Below are 23,335 nucleotides of genomic sequence, written 5' to 3'. Positions count from 1 at the left end.
GTCCGAATCCTTTTCAATGCTGCTGTGTGGAGAATGAAAATTCTGTTTTATGTTATCCGTATGTAAACTTGTGATTGTAAACACTGTGGTTCCTGATGTCCAGTGATTCTGATTATTTAGTGAAATGATGGTTTACTGATTGCTTTCCCATTTCTTTGAGTTTCGCTTGATGGGAGAGTACGCCTCTTTGATTCCCCCCTGTGAGCCCAGCCGGTATTATATACTGATCTTAAGGCCTATTACAGACGCAGATAAAAGATAAAGAAATAACTGCTTTCATATGAATGGCGTAGATAAGTCAGTAGAGTTATTTTTAATGTTACTGTAAGGAGATCTTAGCATGGGTTTGTGAAACTGTGTTAGTTTATCAATTCTTTTGTTCAAGGCACGGATGGTATCCTTTTATTCAAGTACCACTTTAAGTGAGTCAGGGGTTGTGGTTTGTCGTGCTTTTTTAAGTATAAGTAAAATAAACGGATTAAGGCGGAATCGACAACTTTGAACATGTTATTTTAAGTTTTCTTGACAGCAAAAGGAAGGAGGGAGTGGATTGTTATCCGTTTTGGACCGAAGTATTTTCACTGAGGAGCATTTGGTCTCCGATAAGAACACCTTGCAAGTTGGGAATTTGGTTTGTAACTGTTAACCACACAGGTCATTGTAAAAGTTGTAGCTCAGTTGTGCAGAGTCCTGCTTCATATATTCGTGCTTGTTTTTCAGATGTCATTATTGCTGTATTAAGTTTACAAAAAGAAAAAAAAGCTTTCAGTTTGTGTAGGGCTTGCCTTGAACTGTGTGAATAATAGTCAGGTAAATCCATTTAGACTGTTGCAGTTGAATAGTTTAATTTATTGTTTCCTTCAGTATCTCACCAGCATCCCCATATTTATAAACCATTTTTTTCACTTTATTGGTGACCTCAGATATTATTGCTTTCCCTTTTAGCTTAGCCAGCTACTAGTGTAGATACTTATTGTAACCGCTTACCGGGTTGTTTTAAGTTAATAGTTATTTCTAGTTTTATTATGCTTAATTTATTCTCATTTTGATTTCTGCAAAGATACATTTACTTTTTCCAGGACTGAAAATGTCGGTACTTAGAAAAGGATCTCGTTTAGTAGTTATTTCTGATCAGACTAAGGATCTTGTTTAGTGGTTATTTCTGATCAGAATAAGGAAAGACATGCTAGTGCAGCATGCAGTGTACATACCATCCATCTATTTATGTTGTACATCCACCTTATCCACTTTAGGATTGATAGTGTGACCAGAGACTGTCCAGTCAAGCAATAGGCAAAAGGCAGAAATAGGAAACTGGTCCACTGCAAGGCACACTCGTTCTCTCAAATGCACTAGTTTATCATTGTCAGTCTACCTGCAAATTTATCTTAATGAGGTGGGAATGTGGGGGGCACAGTTACAACACATGTGGACTTGGGAAGAACATGCCCATTCCACACACAAGGCACCACTTCTAAGAGTCAAATCAGGGAGCAAAGAACTGTGAAGCAACAACATGCCAAGTGCTGCACCACTATTATGCTCGGACATAAACTATTGCATCAAGATACATCAATACGTCATTATGTTACATTATTAAGTGCTTGCAAAGACATCAGTAAAAGATCCCACGGAGCATAGTAACCTGACAGGTATTTATTTGGCTGTGACTGGGTAAATGTTCACCCCCCCCCACCCCATTTTTGACAGTTTGGAAATTGGTGAACTTAAGAAGTTTAAAACTAGTGTTAAATAGACAAATTAAAATGTGATTTTTAAATCATATTTTACCATTTTGACACTGGGGCAAAGCTTGCAGTTTATAACATTTATCGGGACAGCATAGTTGTTTGGAAAGTTTTCGGACTCATAGCCTCAAGACATGAGGCTCAGTACTAGTACCCCCTCCCCAATTCATTGCCTGTATAGAGTCTGTTTTTCCCATGTCTGCTTGAGTGTTTCTATCGTCCTGTCAAAAACACGCTGGCTAATTGACTACACTAAATTGTTTATGTATGTATTGGATTTATCCTTGCCCTTGTAGGTCACTTTATTCTGAGCCTTTTGTCAAAGATCAGGTGTAGGTTGGTTGAAAAGTGTTCACAGACCATCTCGGTTTAGAAATGAAGCAGGACAAAATAAAAAATAAAGTTGGCTTGATGTGATGCCTTTCGAGTGGTCTTGTTTAGACTGGTCATTTATATGGAAAACAATGATGTACCAAAACTGGACAAGACTGGTCTAGCCTTTTAAAACTACATCCACTACTTTTCGTGCTATTGATGTTTATGTAGCATCTGTATTTATGTTCAGTTTTCATTTCAGTGGTCTGCTATTTGCCACTTTTTCTTTAAAACATGCCTTACTGGCATAAAAAGGGCTACTATTGTTGAAAATTATATTTAATTCCTCTTATTGTTCCTGTTAACAGAATGAGCTTTTGCAAATTACTTTTAACTAGAACGTTAAAGCACCAGTTGTAGAAAGCTGGTGAAATAACTAAAGGCTGAGGGGTTAAACAAACATAAAAATTCTGCTGATAAGTATGATTAGATCCCTATAATATGCCATGTTCTTTACAGGGTATATGCTACAATATATGTTCGAGTGTACCTTTTTGTTTCTTTATTTGAAAGAAATTTTCAGTTGTGTACTACCAACAGTCTGTGTTTGCCCTAAAAAGACTACGTATTGCGTGTTCTTGTATTGTGTCTAAAATGATCCGATAGGTTGCATCTGAAAAGTTTACTATAATTGTTTAGAAATATCATTAGGTTGGTTTTATTAATACTTTAAAGTGCAAAACAGGTTATTTTATGGTGGTCATTTTTTTTGATAAGTAGGAAATGTTATAGACTGTTCCCAATATAGTCTTTGGTATCATTGTTTGTTTTAAAACTTCAGTGAATGATTAACTCCTATATGCGAACTTGCGCACAATTTGTACATTCTCTCCTCTTTCAGTACATTAATAATTCATCCATTGCTTATGTTAGATTTTTATTCCTAGCATTCTTAATTATCAGATCAGATCATTTTTACTTGGACTGCATGTGAAAGGGCAGCTACTGTGTTGGCATTCATTAAAAAAGCAAAACTCAACAATGCAGTAGATATTAGCATGCTATTTTGAAATAAAATCAACAGAACCCAAGTAGATGTCAGTGGCATGTCTTACATAGTATGTTTAACTAGACAAAATCGGTATGAAACATTTGTCTTGTATTGCATAGTTACATATGTATTATAGTTTGTTTATGTAAAATGGGCATGAAAGGAGAAACTAACCTATTCAGAATGTGTACAGTCGGTTTAAGGGCAGTGTTAATAGTTTTGATTTCTTCTTTGTGAACTAAGCTGCATCCAGTTAGACCTGTGCTGTTGTAAAGCATAGTCTGGCATATTCTTTAAATTTATCAGGATTCACATTTGGCATTACTTTCTGGAATGTGTGTAATGACCTCAATAAGATTGTGAATCACAATATATATGACGCACCTGAAAATCTGAAATGGCCAATAACAAGTCTGAACAGGCCCAGTAATATAAAAAGGTAATTTATTAATTAGGTTAGCATTCTCACTGTTGCTCTGACTTCTAATGCCCGTTTTGTTTTTTCAAGCACTGAAGTGACACATGTTGTTATCAATACTTTAACCACCAACTTACAAATATTTTTTTCCCAAGTAGATCTAGTGAGTGTCTTAGAATTTACAAGTGCGTGTAGTAATAGTTCAAGAATAAGATGACGAAATGTGATTTTTCTAAGGTATTTCTTCTGGGGCCTTAATTCATTCTCATTAAAGCTTTCCAAGCACATAACACTTATATTTTTAAGCTGAATTTTCATTAGTTAAAGGATGTACATCTACAAAGATGTATTTGTTTAAAAAAATGAATAATATGCATCTTTGGTGGAATCCTATGGTTAAAAACGCAGTTTATCATGACACACGCAACATTTCTCATTCTATTTGGTCACTGCATTATTAGAAGAACATTGATGTTATTTTTAACAGCATGGACTGGTCCAAGTTTGATTCTGACCAGAATGGTACAGCTAATCCGAGTTATAGGGGCATGCACAAAGGGCAGATCTGTTGATGCAAGTTGTAATACAGTGGCATTTGCAGATGGGATGTTTGCAGAAGTGCTGTGCTTACCTCGATAATCTCATTTCAGGAAGAACTGAGACTGAAAAAGAGCAGTATACAGAAAAGTTGTTCTTGTTATGGCACATTCCCCTGCAGAGGTGCACAGATTCTTCTACTTGTACAGCTAAGTAGTAGTAGAAGTAGCAAGACATAACTGCAGGCTGCAGGTACTCTTAAGAGGCAAATATTTAGGACATGTTTGGGCAAGAATGTGCAGAAAGATAAAACTACATGTGACAAAGTTAGGGGAATGTTTAGAAAGATAAAGTAGGAAGCAATGGTTAGTTTTGGAGTTAGAGATGCCTTGCACAGACTGGCATTCCTGCTTTCTGTGTGTAAATTGGTTTAGGCTTTCAGGCATTTGTGATGTGCTTGAAAAGTGAAGGCAAAAGATCTGCAAGAAGGAAAGGAAGAGAGAGAAGCTTATCAAAAACTGGTTAGGCTGTATGAAAACAGGTGTTTCTAGAAAGATGTTTTGTGGCTAAGCAGTGTTCTGACCCCCCCCCATACACATGCGCGCGCATATACAGTTTTGTCTTAATTCTGATACACATCACTGTGCTGTGCTAAGCTTGCTTCGTAGATGCTGTTGTAACTGATTTACTGGAATTGATTATATATCTCTGACCCCTTTTATAACGGTGAATAGTTAATTTTTTCCCCCAAAGAACTTTCTTGGTACTAATAAAGAAGTCAATAAGTGAAGATTTCTTTAATAGTCACTTGCTGACAAAAGTGTGAATAAATATATCCTAGACATTTTTGTGTGTTTGGAAGTTAACACTTAGCAGTCAGCTTATTATGGGTATACTACAAGTACTCATGCGATAGAAGCTTGTGATTTCTTGCTCGTTGCCACTTGCTTGAAACTGCAGATGGACTATGTTTCACTAGCCCAGTTCTCATAAATTACAATGCTGTCCTACGGCTTCATTCTAGGAAATTACTTAGCCCTCCTAGAACCTTTAATTCTTATAAACCTCACTTCCTAATAATAAAGTCTGTAAACTAAAATTCCCTTAACACTTCTTAACCCTAAAACTCCTCTCTGACTTCCTAAACCTAAATCTTTTGATATCTTCCTAATCCTTTACTCCCTTACCACTCCCTGACCTCAGGTTAGTCTGCACTTGAACCTAACAGATAATTTTTGCTCTCTCCTCATTTCTTAATCCATTTACCTTGCTCAGATGTGGCTGTGACTACGTTTACGCATTGCCTAGTTTGAGTGCAAGTGGCAGCCTGTGCAGGCTGTCAGCAGACGTGTTGTGGTTAAGACTGATCAACAAGCAATCAAAGCTCAAACAGATGACTTGCATCTGCTGATGTGTGACCACCTAAAGAATGATAGACTTTAATTTCTCCAGTATAAACATAAGAATGTGTTAAAGAGGACAGGATTGTCTACCGACTTACGATTCTATGCATTATATTGTTTTATGAAAGTAAATTTAATTTCTAGTACTTGCATGATAGTAATTATAGGTAGTCCTTTTGTAGACCCCACAAACTTGCATTTTATACGTGCTGTCCCACAAACTTGCATTTTATACGTGCTGTCCTGTAAACTTTAGGTGTGTGTGTGTGTGTGTGTGTGTGTGTGTGTGTGTGTGTGTGTGTGTGTGTGTGTGTATATGTATATGAGTTCACTAGACCATCTCGAAATACTGAAATTACACACAAATCTCAAATGCGGAAATGTCGAATCCGCTGTTGATGTGTTGCATTCATGACTTGCAGAGAGGTTTGTGGATTTAGCTGAGGATTCAGGTAAGTGGTGTTTACGTAAGGGTATTGGGTAGGGATTTTAGTGTGTGTGTGTGTGTGTGTGTGTGTGTGTGTGTGTGTGTGTGTGTGTGTGTGTGTGTGTGTGTGTGTGTGTGTGTGTGTGTAGTGGTGATTTTTGTGTGTTTAGTGACCTCAGAGTTAGTATGTATATGTGGGGGGGGCTTGCCCCCCTACTTATAGGTAGGGTAGGTGTGTTTTGTATGTTATGTTTTTTTTTGTGTGTTTGTTGTAGTGTAGTTAGGTAGGTGTGTGTGTGTAAAATATATTAGTCAAGATTTTGGTTTTCGCGGTTTTTGGGTATGTGGAATTTCGACTTAACAGTCTCGAAATACTGAAATTTGACATTTCAGTATTTTGCGATTTGTCTAGTGAAATACATGTATGCATGTGTGTGTATGTATGTGTATATGTATGTATGTATATATATATATATATATATATATATATATATAATATAAATATATGTGTGTATGTAATTATAATATAGTATGTGTATATGTATGTGGTATATATAAATAATATAGTTTTGTGTGTGTGTCTATATAGATATATATGTATATACACACATTTTTATATATATATATATATATATATATATATATATATATATATATGTATAGATAATATACATACATACATACATATAAAATAATTCCACTTTATAATTTCGAAATACTGAAATATTAAATTTCAATATCTCAAGACCATAAAGTTGAATTTTTAAAATCGCGAAACTCCATAACTGCGAATCTGGAAATGTCTAATTCACAGTTATGGTGTTCCGGTATTTGTCGTGGGATGTAGTGTGTGCAGCATGTACGGTTTAGTGTGTGGATTTGGCTGGTATGTAAGGTAAATGAGTATTTTGTTAGGGTTTTAGGCTTGTGAGTGTGTTTGGAAGTTTTATGTGTGGGTTAGGGAAGGCAGGTAAAAGTATGAGTGTTGAAAGTGGTGGTGTTTGTATATTTGTGATATGTGTGTAAGGGTACTGTCGAGTGTCTAGTGGTGAGTTTGCTGTCTTTTTCTGTTTGGTTGTATGTGTGGGGGGGGTGCAGTGTAGGTTGTTGATTTGTATGTGTTCTGTTTGCTTATTTGTTGTAGTGTGGGTAGGAAGGTGTATGGTGTGTGTGTGTTTGCAATTTTGTGTTTCGTGGTTTTGGGGTTTCGGGATTTCAAGTGTTCGACTATATGGTCTCAAGATACTGAAATTCGATATTTCAATATTTTGAGATTATAAAGTGGAACCGTATATGTGTGTGTGTGTATGTGTGTGTATAATATATATTTTATATATATATATATATATATATATATATATATATATATATATATATATATATATATATATATATATATATATGTGTGTGTGTGTGTGTGTGTGTATATATATATATATATATATATATATATATATATATATATATGTATGTATGTATGTATGTATATATATATATATATATATATATATATATATATATATATATATATATATATATATATATATATATATATATATATATAAACACCGCGCATTAGAAGAATCTTAATTATATAAATTCAAACTTTTTTTAGGCATAGTAATTTAATACTGAGCTTGTAGAAAAATAAAAATCTCAGACACTGAATAGATGATTAAGCTTTCGCTCTTATTCAGGTGGAAGAGCTTCATCAGAATAACCTATATTATACCATGACCGCCGAAAAACGTGCACGCTGATTGGCCAGCGTGCCCGTTGTAAATCGAGTTATACTAATGGAAAAAGGTCCGGTCGCCCAGACTTTTTTCCATTAGTATAACACGTTTTTTTAAAACACTGTCTCGCTATGTTAAATGGGTTTAACATAGCGAGACAGCTTTAAAATAAGCAACGGAGATCTCCGTTGCTTATTTTAAAGCTGTCTCGCTATGTTAAACCCATTTAACATAGCGAGACAGTGTTTTAAAAAAAAAAGCAACGGAGAAAGCAAGATCTCCGTTGCTTTTTTTTTAGTGTTTCGCTATATTAAATGAGTTTAACATAGCGAGACAGTTTTAAAATAAGCAACGGACATCTCCGTTGCTTATTTTAAAACTGTCTCGCTATTTTAAACTCATTTAACATAGCGAAACACTAAAAAAAAAGCAACGGAGACCTTGCTTTCTCCGTTGCTTTTGCCCACAGCTCTGATGTACTTCGCAGGCGCGCAGTACATTTGAACTGCCGCAGATGCCAGACATCTGCGGAAGGGCAGTAAACAGGCATTATACTATGCCATTATTTAAGAAAAGTAATAGTTTCTTTTCTTAAATAATGTCATGGTATAATAGCAGTAACCCACTTCTGGGTGTGGGTAATGCTAAATTTACCCACGGTTGGCTTTGTTTGGTCCCTCGGGCTTCGCCCTCGGGACCAAACCACGCCAACCGTGGGTAAATTTAGCATTACCCACACCCAGGCGTGGGTTATTGCTATAGTCAACAATACTTACATTATATGTAACTAGAGTCACATGTAAACAAAAAAAACAATGAACTACTTTTAACTTATTAGTACAGTAACCAATAGTAAAACCAGACAATATTTAAACTGTGCCAATCATCTTAACACAATAACCATGGACATGCATATGAATGACAGGGGCATAAATATTAAATAAACACTCCCTTGTGTTAGCTCATCATTGAACAAATATACAGTGTGCGCACTAAATATGCATGTAGGAGACATGATGAATATTCATTTAACTGTACAAATGGTGACTTACAAGTGTGTCAAAGGTCAAGGATGGATGCAAACACATTTTGTAGCAAGAGAACAACTGTCAAAATAGAATTAAATCTTCCATTTTAAAGCGCATTTAATATTAACACTTTCATTCAGACCAGGGTATGTTTCAGAATTAAGCAGTAATTGCCATTTAAGTTCTCTTAGTTCTAAATATAATTCCCAATCTCCAAAAAAAAACAGTTAACTTGTTCTAATACTATGAAGTAAAATTTACTAAAAGTTTACTAAAAGAAGTACAAAAAAATGCTATGTTTAGCAAGGGCATTATTTAAGTTCTTTGCCCTGATGGCTCCTAGATGCTCCTTAATTCTATCTGAAAGTTTTCTTGTAGTTTTACCTACATAAAATGCTTTACAAGATGCACAAATACCTGCATATACTACTGCTGTAGAATGGCAGAAGAAATATTTCGAAAACTTAATAGTCTAATTACAATGTGTGAATGTGTATTGAGATGCTTTGAAAATGTTAGGGCATACCACACATTTATTACATGAATGCATCCTATTTTGAGAGGTAGAATTAATAAGAAAAGGTAGTATATGCAGGTATTTGTGCATCTTGTAAAGCATTTTATGTAGGCAAAACATAGCATTTTTTGTACTTCTTATATATTACCTTCTGTGTGGAGTCTGCATGTCCTCCCCACGGTTGAGTGGCCTTCGAAAGACATGCGTAAATGGGCATGCCTTCGTTGAAGGTTAGGTGTTGAGCTGTCACTTCAGCACCACAAGAATCTAGTGCCATTCATTAGTGGACCGGAGTTCTGCTGTGGCGACCCCTAACTTGAAAAACCGAAAGACGAACGATATATAATGTGTGTGTGTGTGTGTTTGTTTATCGGGAAGGTCCAACTTGGAACAAAGCCAATTTTCAGCGAATGCCCAGGGAGAAACGCTTCAGATGCATGTCTTTGTAACGTGAGAAGAAACCAGAGTACCCAGAGGAAACCCACACGAATGCAAGGAAGACATGCAAACTCCACACAGAAGGCACCCAAGCCGAGAATTGAACTGGAGAACCTCTTGCTGTGCAATGACAATGCTATTGCTGCACCACTGCACATCTGGAGTGTTTCTTCCCGGGCCTCCATTGAAAATTGGCTTTGTTTCAAGTCGGACTTTCGTAGGTAACAAATGTTAGTTTTTTTATTTTATTTATTTAATATATAAATATATAATAATAAAAATATATATATATATATATATATATATATATATATCTGTATATTAAATGTGTATGTGTGTGTGTGTGTATGTATATCTCATCTTTGTCCCTACCAATTTGTGCACCGCAGTAGTTATCCCGATCCACAAAGGAGGAACCACTACAGACCCTGGGAACTATTGCCCCATTAGCCAGACAAGTCTGATATGCAAAGCTATGGAATGCATCATCATGGGACCTAATAAGGATATAAGGAATCTGCAAACTCTGGCTCCTACACAGTTTGGTTTTGTGAAGGGTAGATCATGTTTGCTCAACTTGTTCAACTTCTTTGAGGCAGTCACCAGAGCTGTGGATGAAGGCAAGGTGAAACGATACCATTTCCCACTCAGGAATCCTAGAAAAACTCATAAAAGCTAGGCATCTATCCCTATATCACTAGGTGGGTTGCAAACTGCTTCACAGAACCCACAGTGTCAAAGTAGCTGACTCCAAGTTGGACTGCTGACCAGTCACGATTTGGGTTCCACTGGGATCGGTCCTGGGTCCTCTCTTGTTTGATATCTACTTCTCAGTAGTCTAGGCCAACACGAAGGGACTTTGACTGATGAAGTTGACAGACTATTGCAAGTTGACAGCCATTATTAACTCCCCAAGTGATGTTGACATCCTACAGAAAGGCCTCACTGAGCCCAATGACTGATGTCAGAACCATGGCCTTAAGCTCAGTGCCAAAAATGTGTCATCATCCCCTTTGGGAAATCCCATTTCCCATGCATTGCCACATCAATGGTAGTCCACTGAATACAGAAGGCGTTATAAGAGATGTGGGAACACAGTTTGACAGCAACTTCTCTTTTGACCACCACATTACCACTGTAGTCAGAAAGTCCTATATCATTACTAAGGGTTTAGCATCCAGGAAGAAAGAGGTCGTTGTTATTGTCTCCCTTTACTCTTCCCTCATTAGGCTAATCATAGAGTACAATGCCTCATTTGCCACACGTGCCTCACTAGACATTTACAACAACTGGATTTGCTGCAAAAGTACCTCACAAAGAGGATCCTAGGCCTTAAACACTTGTCCTATATGGACAGACTCAAACTCCAACTATTCTCTGTCTCATATCGCCTTTTTAGAGGCTCTGCTTGACTTACAAAGCCATGTTTGACCTAGCTCTGTTAGAAATGCTACATCTAAAAAAATCCCAATCCCTCCGCACTACATGCTCCAGTGACCTCAACCTCATTACCACAATCAACATAACGTGCTGAAGGGACAGGTTCATAACCCAGAGACTGCCCTTGCTATTGAATAGACTTCCCATACATGTCAAACAGAGCACCTCCCTGGCCTTCTTTTAAGAGAAATCTTGATGACTGGATGGGAAATAAAAAAATTCTCCCTGGGGATCACTCGTGTGTGTGTGTGTGTGTGTGTGTGTGTGTGTGTGTGTGTGTGTGTGTGTGTATACACAGATTATGTAAGTAGTAAGGCATGAGGAGGTGTTCATAGACTGATATTAATGCATGGCCAAGAGTGCTGTGAGGTGATCCATTTGAAGGCGAAAAGCCGAGGTACCAGATCGCAATAAAACGTCTTACTGGCATGGTGCTAGTTTCTTGTGTGGTTTACTTCACTTTTGCTGTGAGGTACAAGCCTGAGGTACCCTTTTGGACTTGGCATCTATATTTTATTATATTTATTTTTTTCAATGTGAATTACTTTTGCACTACAATACATACGATAGTTACTATGCCCATTGATTTGCTGTGCATGATTATAACTTTTTAATTATGTGGAATTTTGGTATGAAATTCTCAGGGTGTTTAAGGAGCCTTCCGTCAAAACTACTGCTGCTATTTCACACTGACCGTTTATAAATGGATGCTAACACTATACAATGTCTCTGTTAAGTTTTGGCAGGTGAATGGGTCCAGATGTTGAGAAATGGACATCAGTAGGACATTGCTTTGCAAACGTGTACTTTTTTCTAGGTAACACAGATTTAAATATTGAGTAATTTTAGATGGTAAATATAAGAACTGAAATACACCTATGCAAGCAGTAAGGCTCCTCCATCAAAATAATTCTATTTCACCTCAACTGATCCCTTTGTTATCCCTACCATCAGAAGTCTCATCCTGGAAAAGTGCAGAAGCTTCTCAAGAGAAAAATCTATTCGGGTGGTCTCACAAAAGAAATAAAGGCTAATATTATGTCATGTTTTTAATACTTAAAAAAGGCAGGGAATTTCAGGCCCATTTCATTCAGGAATGGCTACAGTATCATTGTTCCAAAAGCATCCTTGTGGATAGTTTATCTGTTGGATACATTCTCCCTCTGCTGTACAGAGGAAATTAGAAACACAAGTGCTTCCTGACTTTTATGTGGGGTTAAAGTTTCTGTGCTTTGAAAGAGAAGCCACTCACTTTTCTCACACTTTTTTATCTTGCAGCATTTCCAAGCATGCTTCCAAACTGCAAAGACTAATCGCTATCTACACCTGGCTATAAAGAACCAGTTTCCTTATTTAGACAACTGGCTTTCTAGGAGCTGAAAATGCAGACATTTTCATCAGTCAGAGGAATTTAATGCTTCACATCTTTTACTTTACTGATGGTCACCGTGAGTTTTCCAACCCTTAGCTGCTTACTCCATCACTACTTTTGACATTAGTGGTCTGTGGTCTTATTTCATTCCCATTCTCCTCCAGTTGATCTTTGTCTTGGGGTGTTGGGATTAATGAAACCTTTTTCTTACTGGTGCCTCGTGCAGAATTCACATAAGGCCTTTCAGTAGGACCTTTAGCGTGCAGTGATTATAGTAGAAGGACCCTTTTTAATTTCTCCAAGTTTTTTGGGTTTCTAATACTATGACTGGAATGGACCCCATTCATAAGTCAAGGTATAATTAAAGTTCATTAAATTAGTATTGTTTAAATCTTTGATGTTGGCCAGAAGTGCTGTTTGCAGCCCCCGCGGTGTGCCCATTAATGACACTGCAATTCGTACGGAGTTGCATGTATCTAAATACGATTGTGAATTGTTTTTTTATAAAAACTACTACTCCTGGAACTGTCTGGGTATCCTTCTACAATGCCCTTGTTTCTGCCTGCAAATCCTGATATTTTATGACTTTGTGCATCTCAGTACGTAAGATACTGTAGTCATTCGGTGTAGCAATTTCAATATTGTCTTCTTTTTATGGACTACTATATCTGGTTTTCTTGCATCTTTTTTTGAACTATTGGTACCGAATGACCACATGTTATATAAACTTCATTTTCTGTGCTACTTTGTGGCTCATATATTTCCTGTGTTTTTCGACTACTTCGATATTATAATGTTTGCACAATCCCCAGTGCACCAGTCTTGCTACATTATTATGCCTTTCAGTAGGCAGTCCTTCTGCCAGCAACAAGATGTACAACTGTTTCTAATTCTGTTTTCCAAGACCTACATCTGTCCATTTCTCCCACATTTATTTATTTTACATTTGTTAACCAGGTAGAGTCCTTCTGGGCAAGTAGCCCATTTTCAGCGTAGACCTAGGGAGATGAGCTCAATAACAATAGTTCAAAAAGATTACAACATTTTTAAAAAGGTTTACAAACAATATACAAAAAGTTTGACAGTTGCCAACAATCACAATTTACAAAAAGGGGAATGTGAAAAAGAAAACATTAGATTTCATAAGTCTTACTACAGACAGTAATGTGAAACTCGGATATATAACTTAAAACCATTGTGGTATTTTCATTTGGTAGAAGTAAGACAAGAAGATAGCAGAATAGAAAGCATTTGATCAAAGGCGTGAGAAACTAGCCAGGAGTATAGTAAATGTTCACATATTCAATGGACTTAGTGGACTACGTACACATTGGTTTACAATCTTGAGCCACCAATATTAGGCTTTTGGTTAAAATTCACCTCTCCTTAACCATTCCAGTGTTTTGATCCTGATCATCATGAGGTTGTTCAAGAGTTTCCTATACTTGCAACTGTATTTATGCATTTTACACGTCTTGCCTTCTCATCTGATCCTTTCACTTTATATTCTTTCTTTTGTTTTTTGGTACATTCAGTTGCTACCTGATTTTTTTTATCTACTTCTGCTTTGATTTCCATTCCCACCTGACGCTAATATGCTTTTGCTAAGCAACAAAGTCATCTTAGACTTGTTCTCCTCATGTTTCAAAACTTTCACTACGTTTGGGTCTTGAGATCAACAGTAATGTATGCAGTCCCACTATCGCAGATCCGTACATGTAATCAAATTTAAGGAGGCCCATAGCTCCTTCCCAATGCGGAATATATACTCTTGGTTTGCACTGATTTTTAGAAATCATTTGATGAACATGAAGCCTCCTCCTTATTTTCCTGTCTAAACTATCCATTACCTTTGGGGCCGTCAGTCCATTCCAAAACTCTAATTTAGGACAGGAAGAGCAAATTGGTGTATAGCTTGGACTTTGTTCCTAGATGTCATTGCTGTTTTTTTGTATTAATTTAAACCTTCTAGAATATTCCTTACCAAGTTCTATTCACATTCGTTCAGGTTTTATTGTTGATCCTTTATCAATTCCCAAATATTTATACACTCCCTCTTTCTCAACTTCTTTCATATCACATTCCTCTCCCAAATGGATGTTTTCTTGGTGCTGCAGCTTTCCAGCTTTAAAGGTCGCTTTTGCACATTTATCAAGACCAAATGACAGTCTTACATAATCTGAAAAAAATTTGACCACTTTCAGTTCCTCATCTGATGAACTATACAGTTTTAAATCATCTACAAAAAGAAGATAAGTCTCTACAATTTGTTGTTTTCTGGGAGGCAAATTATAGCCATGACCTAATTTTAAGGGCAAGACAAAAAGAGCATTGGTGAAGGAGAGTCACCCAGGAATACACCTCTTTGAATTTTTATCCCTGGAATAAAAATTTGTCCTTTTTATAATGGCTTAACTGCAGAGTGGTCTGCCACTGCTTCATGGTGGCTGATGATCACATAGGGTGTTATACATTTTTAAGCACTCTTTTATCCATGACTTTGGGATACTGTCAAATGCTTTTTTTATACTCTATCCATGCCATACTTAGATTCTTCCCCTTTTTACAGTTCTCCATTATGACACTGACAACAAATCATCCATAGTTCCATATGGCTTTTTCTTTTATTACCTTTTTTCTATTGCCATGATTTGAGTTTTCTTCTAAATGACTGTGTAAACTTTGTCAGGATCAGTTACAGTGTATAGTTTATACATTGGAAGGCAAGTTATTGGGCCACAGTTTTTAGGATAGCTTGCAGGTTCACTCTTAAGTAGGAGTATTGTTTTTCCTGTTAGCCAGGCTGGTTTCTATTCATTGTGTGCATATAAATGGATCTTCATGTAAAGATGTCAGTACTTTTAACCAGAAGTTAGGTACTGCATCTGGGCCTGGGGTTTTCCAGTTAGGAGCTTTTCTTAACTTAATTGCTCTGGCTTTTACTTCATCCCTTTTCATATCCTGTACATTTGAATTTCTTATTCTTTCTTTTACTTTTTCTGTCCATTTAGCATCTTCATGTTCCACAGGGTCTTTACACATATTTCTCCAAAATATATCTGTTTCTTCTTTTTTTGGTGGTGTTTTGATTCCTTTTGCCTTGTTTCCCAGTTCTCTGTAAAACTGTTTAGGTCATCAATAAATTGCTTATTTTGTACTTTTCCTTTATATTTATCTCCATAAAGTTTTTCTGCCAGTGCTGATATTTTTAGTTCATTATTTGCGATAGTGCATGATAAATCCTGATCTGTTCTGATACTGTGCGTTGCTTTTATCATGTGTATCTTTTTTACTTTTTGTTGATCTGTTCTCTTTTCTATACTCTTCTAACACTGATACTTCTTGTCTTATTGCTTTATAGTTTTTATTTGATACTTCCATGATGGCATTCGATTTCTCTCCTTCTTTTCCCTTACTACCCTGTATTTTTGTGGTAAGATTTTATCTGTTATTAATTTAACTGCACAGTAGTATATTGCATGAATGTCTGTGGACAGTCCTAATTTACTGTGTTCATTTGTTTTATCAAACTTCTAACTTTTGGGGTTTTATTGACTTTCTGTTTCTTTCACTGATCTTAATATGTCTGTTCATCTCTATTAAATCAAGCAACTCTTCTCTTAGGTAATTTTCCTCTAAACCGAAGACATATTCTTAGTTCACTTCCTGTAGGAATTCTATAGGTAGTTCCACAGGACCCCTTTGAGGCTGCAGTTATGATTTCACAGGCCTGCAGGAGATATCTAAAATGGTGAACTTTTCCATCTAGTCTTTTGCCAGGTAAGCTGTTGGCCCAGTTTCATTTTCAGCAGTGTAAATATGTCAGCTTTGGGATGGAGGCAGTATACAAGGCCCATGCATTATAGGGTATGTGATCCAGTCAGGAATCCAGATTTCGTTTCAGTGTTCTAGACACAACAGTCCACTCTGCCTTGCAGAAAGAATACTCACAGAAACAAATTTCTGTTAGGTCTCTTCCCATTTGAAATATACTGCATTACCACCTTGTTGACTGACTTATTACTATTGTCCCACAGATCTGTTTTCCCATGCTTCAGCCGTTTCTCCTGATTACTTAGCTTTGGATTCTTTTGCACAACAGCTGCTTGACACAGCCTTTTTTAAGAGCCCACATCGATCTCTGTGCTATCAGACTGACTAGTGGCCCCTGCAGTTCCACTAGTAAATGAGGTTAGGAGAGATTTCAGAAAAGTATGTCTATTGTAAAGATGTAGAATCCTTCCATGCAAAAAACCTGTAGAGATGTAGAAAAGGTTCTGTATTTAGGTTTTTGCCAAAAACCTGCACCTCTTTTCAACCTCTTCTGACATAATTTTGCAACATCTTTCAGACTTCTCTGATGTTGGCTTTAGTTTTCCACCAGGGTCCATTTAGCAGCTAGTTTTATTCTGTTTGTTGGTGAAGACTGCAAATCCTAGACTCCTTTCAAAATTTATAAGGCCATGCTTAAGGATATATTTCTGTTTTGCCCTTCATTTAGGGGTTTAGTTCTACTTTGGGACTTCTGTCTTATGTCGAGAAGCTCACTTTTACTCTCTTTTTCAATCCATCTACTTTGGTAGAGTTGAAGTCCTTGCTGTGGAAAACTCCATTTTTTAATAACTTTACCTGGGGAGGTGAATTTCCAAATTACAAGCCTTATCCGTGAACCCCCCCCCACCTTAGTTTCACAAAGGAGTCCATCTTTTTGTGTCTAAGGTGACTACTGAGACAGGTTTGATTCTGTTGAATGATTTTTTATTTAGGTATGTATAGCGTTGTCGCCTCACAGTAAGATGCTGTCCGGTTCGATTCTCAGCTAGAGCGTCATCTGCGTGGAGACATGCGTGAATGGGCGTACCTTCGTTGAAGGTTGTGCATCCGGGCTGGTAACTTGGCATGTAAAAATCAACTACCAATCATTAGTGGACTGGAGTTCCGCTGTGGTGACCCCTAACCGGGAAAAGCCGAAAGACACAAACATTTACTTTTGTTTCCTGGGTAACTCGACGGGGCACAAGTGCCATTTTCATTGAAGGCCTGGGGTGAAAAGCGCCACATAAAAATACTGATTTACAATGAACAACAATAAAAAATAAAATAAAAAAAAATAAGCATTACTTTGTCGATAGTATTGAGACAAATAGAAAATATGTTAAATTTAACTTCAAAACTATATGATATCACATAAGTCAAAGACATGTTGACGTAATAGAGATACAAGAACAATGATAATGCACATAGTTTCACTGTGTATCAATATTAATGAGATAGGATGTCACTAGAACAGGACCAGACCAGTAAATAGAGGAAGAAAGGTAGAAATAATTAAGGAAAACATAAGTAGAAAAAGTTCTGCTTAGCAGTGAGATTGAGATAATAGTAGATAGGTAAGATGATGAGGTGGGTAAGGAAGGGTGGGTAAAGAGAGGATTATTAGTTGGAGAAGATTAAGGATATAGGTTAATTGGAGGATCAGTAATGGGGGATGAAAGAGACAGGGTTAACAAAGGGAGGATCCGTAATGGGGATGAAAGAGACGGGGTTAACAAAGGGTAAAGTCAGTATGTCTGATAGAGAGTGGCAATTGTAGAGAAACAGAAAAAAAGATGGGTTTAGTCAGAATGGCAGCATAATCGTAGCCATGAGGAAGCTAGCTGTTTTAGATAATGCTTGATATGTGGTAATGTTATCTTGTTTTAGGTTGGGTGGGAGTTCCAGTGCTTGTCGGCATAGGTTGAGTAAAGTGATTCATTTGCACACATATGACTTTCCGCTCACAGAACAAATATCAGCTGCGATTCCTATGAGGGAAGTAGTGTTTAGATGATGATTTGTAGTAATGGGCAGGTGTCCGGTTTGTATATTATTTTGTGAGCACTAAGCAATTGGGAGTAGGTAAGGTAATTAGGTAGTTTGAGCCAGTATAAGTACTTCACTTCTAGGAAGTGGTATGAACAGTTTGGTAAGTTGGATGCAAACTTCACTATTTTATTGTAGCAAACCTCTAATTTATTTTTTAAGGTGGAGTGAAGGTTATTCAGTCTGGGTGCTGTATAAAGATGTGAAGGGAGAAGATAAGATGTGGCTTATTTGCTGTTTTTTGTTCTCTTACTAATCAAATCAATGAAAGTATGTTTTTCTCTGTGTGGGTGTACACAGGCAGCTCTGTATTTTGTAAGTGACAGCCCATAAGAAAAGATGACCAGTTAGTTATTGGATTCTAACACTAAAGGTCACATTATTAAAAAGGTTTGCAAACAGGACCTTTCAAAGTGACTTTCAGTTGTACTGTGTTTTTTAATCTGGCTGCCATTCTCTGCTGATTGAGTTTTCATGCATTTCTGAGATATTTCAACAAGTAAAAAGATTTTGATTGTGTCCTTGTCACCTTCAGTGCCATTTTATTTCGATTATTTTTGGAAAGTCCTTTTAGACATAGTTAAAACAAAACGGTACAGGTTATATCACTGTACACTTAACTTTTTTTTGTTTTTTATATTTATTTACTTCTGTTTTATGTTTCCAAGTAATTCAACTTTTTTTAATTGGTTTTAAAATATGTTATTTGTTTATGTCTGTTATTGTTATGGACAGTGAGTAGATAATAATTCTAATGAACTTTAAATTTTATGAGAAATGTGGAAAGATTTGGAGAGGGAGGCTCTTTTTATTTTTTTAAACACCTTTTATCTGTTTTGTGTACATTGTCAGCTTTCTTTTATAATAAATAGTCAGATTCGGTTCTACACCTGGTGTCTGTTTCTTTTTCTTGTCTGGTTCTTCTGTTTAGGGAATTGTGTTGCTGGGGTTCTTTTATACTCCTTCCTTGGATGCTCCTTAGGCAGCTGCTAGTTGGTCGTGGTGCTGGAGGAGCTGCCAGGGAAGACATGGGACTTAGCAGCTGTCACTGGCTTGCTCATTTTATAGGGAAGGTTGGTTTGGTCCTTTTTCTCAGGATGGCCCTTTGTAGGAAGGCCTGTAAGTGAACTCCACCTGCACAGAGAATTAAAGGTATGAACCTAGGCAAAGAATGCATGCATAAAACCACCGAACTCCTCGCAAGTACGGAATGCTCAGCCAAACCAATTGAAATGCAACACAAGAGGCCGGCATAAGCAGTCAAAGTCCTGTTTATTATTAGTAAAGTATTACTTACAGAACTTGCAGGACCAAAATGTCCTGCAATAAAAAACTGACAAACCGGTTTCGGCAAACAGCCTTCTTCAGTGTAACAACTTGTTAGTATTGCCACGCTTTGTGGGCTTTTGTATACAGATTACCACTGAAGTAAATTATTTATTCTCTGACATTCCATAATTTCAAAGAATTAAGTAGTTTGCAATTCTCAATTTTTACCACAGGTGAAAATTTATATTTGCATTTTATAAATTGATCAATTTAGGTCTTGCTGTGAGAAGTGTGTGATTTTGAAGTGTACAGACCACCATAATAAGCTGTTTAGCTCAGTACTTTTTATGTATTGCTACCTTATAAATTTTGATGGTAAAACCGTAACCAGCTTCATTAAATCTTAACAAAGTAGTTTCCATTGAGAGGTGTTTGCTGGACTGCTGCCTGTTAAGATTTGGTGGCCTCTGAGTTTCTTAGGATAATGTCCTGGGTGCAGGGAATCTTCCTGTAAATGTAAACTAGAGTCTGTGGTTTGAAACTTTTTATGTTTTTGCTCCCACAGCCTGCTGTCTGTCAGGCCCTGTCTGTCTGTTAGCTCATTTTTCATCTCTCAAGGTGTGAACTGATTGAGAGGGATCATCATTGTGACAGCCATCAGGGGTGATGTAAAGCTTTTTTTCTTTCTCCCTGGCCCTAACTGCATACAACCAGCTATGTCCCAACACTTCTACTTCCTTGTCTCCTCCAGTGCCAGGGAAGCTAATCGAACCCCATGTAGAGTGGACTGCAGTCAGGTGTCCATCTGTGTGCACCATGAACTCACCCTAATAAAAACAGTTGTTGAAAATGCCATTGATGGTGCATGTCAGTCTTTCATAGACATGCTAAATCTCTGCTTCCTGAGGATAACATGTTTCATTGCAAGTTCACTGTGGTGTGTATGAAATTGTTCAGTGTTTAGAATGAAAAAAACTTATAGTACATACGACACTTAAGTAGTGTGACTTGTAGCAGTTTTGGGAGGAGGTTTAACAGAGAATTCTCTTCAAGAGGAATCTTGATGAGTGGATGGGAGATCGTAGATTTACTCCGAGTATCACTTCTGTGTCACTGTTAGACAGATGCACAGTATACTAACCTCGAAAAAGGGCATAGCAAAATTCATTTTAAAATGGGTGGCGAAAGCCAAACACACTCTGGCTAGGCTTGTAAATGCCCTAGGGCAGATAGCCTAGTATGAACCTATGAAGAAGTAAGACACTTGTGCCTTTAATGCTCATCATCTGTGAATGATGAAAGGATGAGGTGGGTGGCAGCTGTCCATAAAAATAGCATCCAGTATAATGGGATTCATTATAAGGAGAGACTGAACAGCATAGGTGTGGTAATGTATATGTTTTGTTTTGTTTGCTTATTTAATCAAATAAGTCTGCTTTTCTGTGGGCCCTGTTTCGTTTCGGTCACAACCTGGGCCACAGGAGAAAACATAAATGCTACATAACAAATTAGTAAACTTATTTATGTCTTAACAAGTCATCCAGGATTTCTGGGAGGTGAGAAGAAGCCAAAGTACTGACAGAAACCACCACACAAATGCCAGGAGACTTGGTACACAGACAGCGAGTGGGAACAGCACTGAGCCTTGGCTCTGGCTCTGAGACAGAACTTTTTCTTCTGAGGCACCCTATAGCACCATGTTAAAAATTCTGCTGGGAGACTTTTTCATATGGATTTGGAATGTTCAAGTGGTATGTAGAGAAAATTGGATAATACAATTGATTATGTTTAGTGAATGCCAGATATATGCACACAAGTACAGCTTAGTAATAAAGTTACCAAGTATTTTTCTTTTTTGGCCATTTTTTTCTGCAAAGGTAAGTTGAAACAAGAAATCATGTGGTAGAGAAGAGTAAGAGCACAGAATGCATAACCAGGTTTCAATGATAAATGTATCCTAGTGTTTATACCAAGATCTGATTAGTGCACTTTTACTGGGTAAGGCTGGTGATAAGTGCACTTGCTGTAATATAAGCATAGGCATGCACCATTATGTGAGTTGCTGCATGCACTACATTGGTGTTTGCATGATAGCTTTAGACTGAGAGGGCCAACATGGTGGTAGTAATAGTGGCACTGATGGAAGTTAGCTGTTTTTGTTAACCAGGTGAGCTCAGTGGAAAAAATTAGCCTTTTAATGGGCAGCCTTGAAGCACTGATGGGTTAAGTGGACTTACTCAGAATAAAACAATAGGCAGATGGCAAATGGAAGCTAAAAGAATCCAGCCCTGTACTATGGGAAACAGTTTAAGAACTCTTAAGTCATAGTCTTCTATATATAGACCATATTAGGAAGCAGAGGTGGAGGATTATATCCCCATCATCATCTTTGGCAGGTGCCTATGCCACTAAATGAACTGAGGTGGTAGTTAGAATGATGTTTGTGTTCAGACTACTGTTCCTGTACATATTTTTTCAGCATTCCTTAGAGGACGTCCAACTAAAAGAGGATTAGGATGGAAACATTTGATCAGGTGGTTACTTGGGAAGATGTCTAGGTGGCCGAGGGAGACATTTAATATGGTCAAGAGTAGTAAGTGTTAAAATCGTATGGGTTCATATTAAATTGCTCTTGTGGTCGCAGATCCTCTAGGTCCTAGAGGCAGCAGTATGGAGGGAGCCCATGGAGAAAATTTGATGCAGGTGAGAGGACTTGATGATCCTTAAGGTGAGCCAGAGGAGAGAGAGCGACATCTGCTGCACTGGCAAGAATGAAAAGGTAAAGGGCCTAGGATACTGGGGATCTCTTCATGGACATGCAGAACTTTGAAAAGAAAAAAACAAGACTTTACATGGAAGTCACTGACGGTAGAGTCTAAAAAAAAAAACAGGAGGTTGTATAGGGAAAATGTGAACCTGGCTAACAAAATGAGGTAAGGAACAAGAGCTTTTAAGGGTTATTCAAATTATGGAACTAATATGGCAATTACTAGGCATGCAGCAGAGGAGAACAGTGAGGAAAGGTTGGAGGTGGGAAATTAAGTTTGAAAGATGTCAAAATAAAAATGTCCTCCAGATTCAAAAAGGTACAGAGACAAAGTGTTATAGAAGCAGATATGGGTAGAAGCTAGGTAGATGGGAAATTGAGCAGAGAAACATTATGAGAGAAATATGTTTGTCATACAGAGAACAGTACTGAAATATTTTAGAATCTACAAGAAATTTAAAAAGATGAGACTTGCTGATTAAACTTCTGTTGGAGATGTGGCAAGGAAGGAGAAGACTGGCCACATATGTATTGCCGGTGCCAGAGGGCTAGATGTACTGAAAGAAGGTGCTGTGTGAACGTAGAAATCTGGTGATAAATGTTATCCTTAGTTCTGCTGAGTTAATTGTTCACGAGGAAGGTGAAGGAGGAAGAAGCTATGAACAGTGCTGAGTGAGATTAGTATTGCAGGAGGCCGTGGTGTGCTTTTTGGTGAATGGAGAACCAGAAATGTGTTTGAGGAGGAAAAGTAGATATGAAAGGTGAAAGAACAAAGGGACAATGACAGGTTATTAATGGCAGGAGATAAAATACAGGGGAAAGTCAAACAAATGTGGCATGTGTTTTGTGTATATAACTCAGATTTGCATCACACCCACTTGCAAGACCTTGCAAATTACAGCTAAGAGTACACACATTCTTGGAGTGCATATGCATAAGCTGCTCAGTTCAATCAATTATGGCAAAGAATCAACTTTTTGTCTTTTTTCAGAAAGCAGGTCTCCCAA

At 37.3% G+C, this 23,335-nt stretch overlaps 1 protein-coding gene across 1 annotated transcript in view; it reads left to right on the top strand.

Moving 5' to 3' along the window:
• Positions 1-435: 435 nt before the first annotated feature.
• Positions 436-23,335, top strand: part of LOC122794730 (catenin alpha-2-like) — a 2,759,516-nt gene continuing 2,736,616 nt past the window's right edge. The window contains exon 1 of the mRNA XM_044063375.1: positions 436-631. The gene's annotated coding sequence lies outside the window, so the exon portion shown is untranslated. The remainder of the gene's footprint in view (positions 632-23,335) is intronic.

Source organism: Protopterus annectens, chromosome 2.part1 (assembly GCF_019279795.1).
Source record: "Protopterus annectens isolate FY-2018-M chromosome 2.part1, PAN1.0, whole genome shotgun sequence".
In the NCBI taxonomy this organism is placed as follows: domain Eukaryota; kingdom Metazoa; phylum Chordata; order Ceratodontiformes; family Protopteridae; genus Protopterus; species Protopterus annectens.
This window is presented reverse-complemented; position numbering and strand designations above follow the sequence as displayed.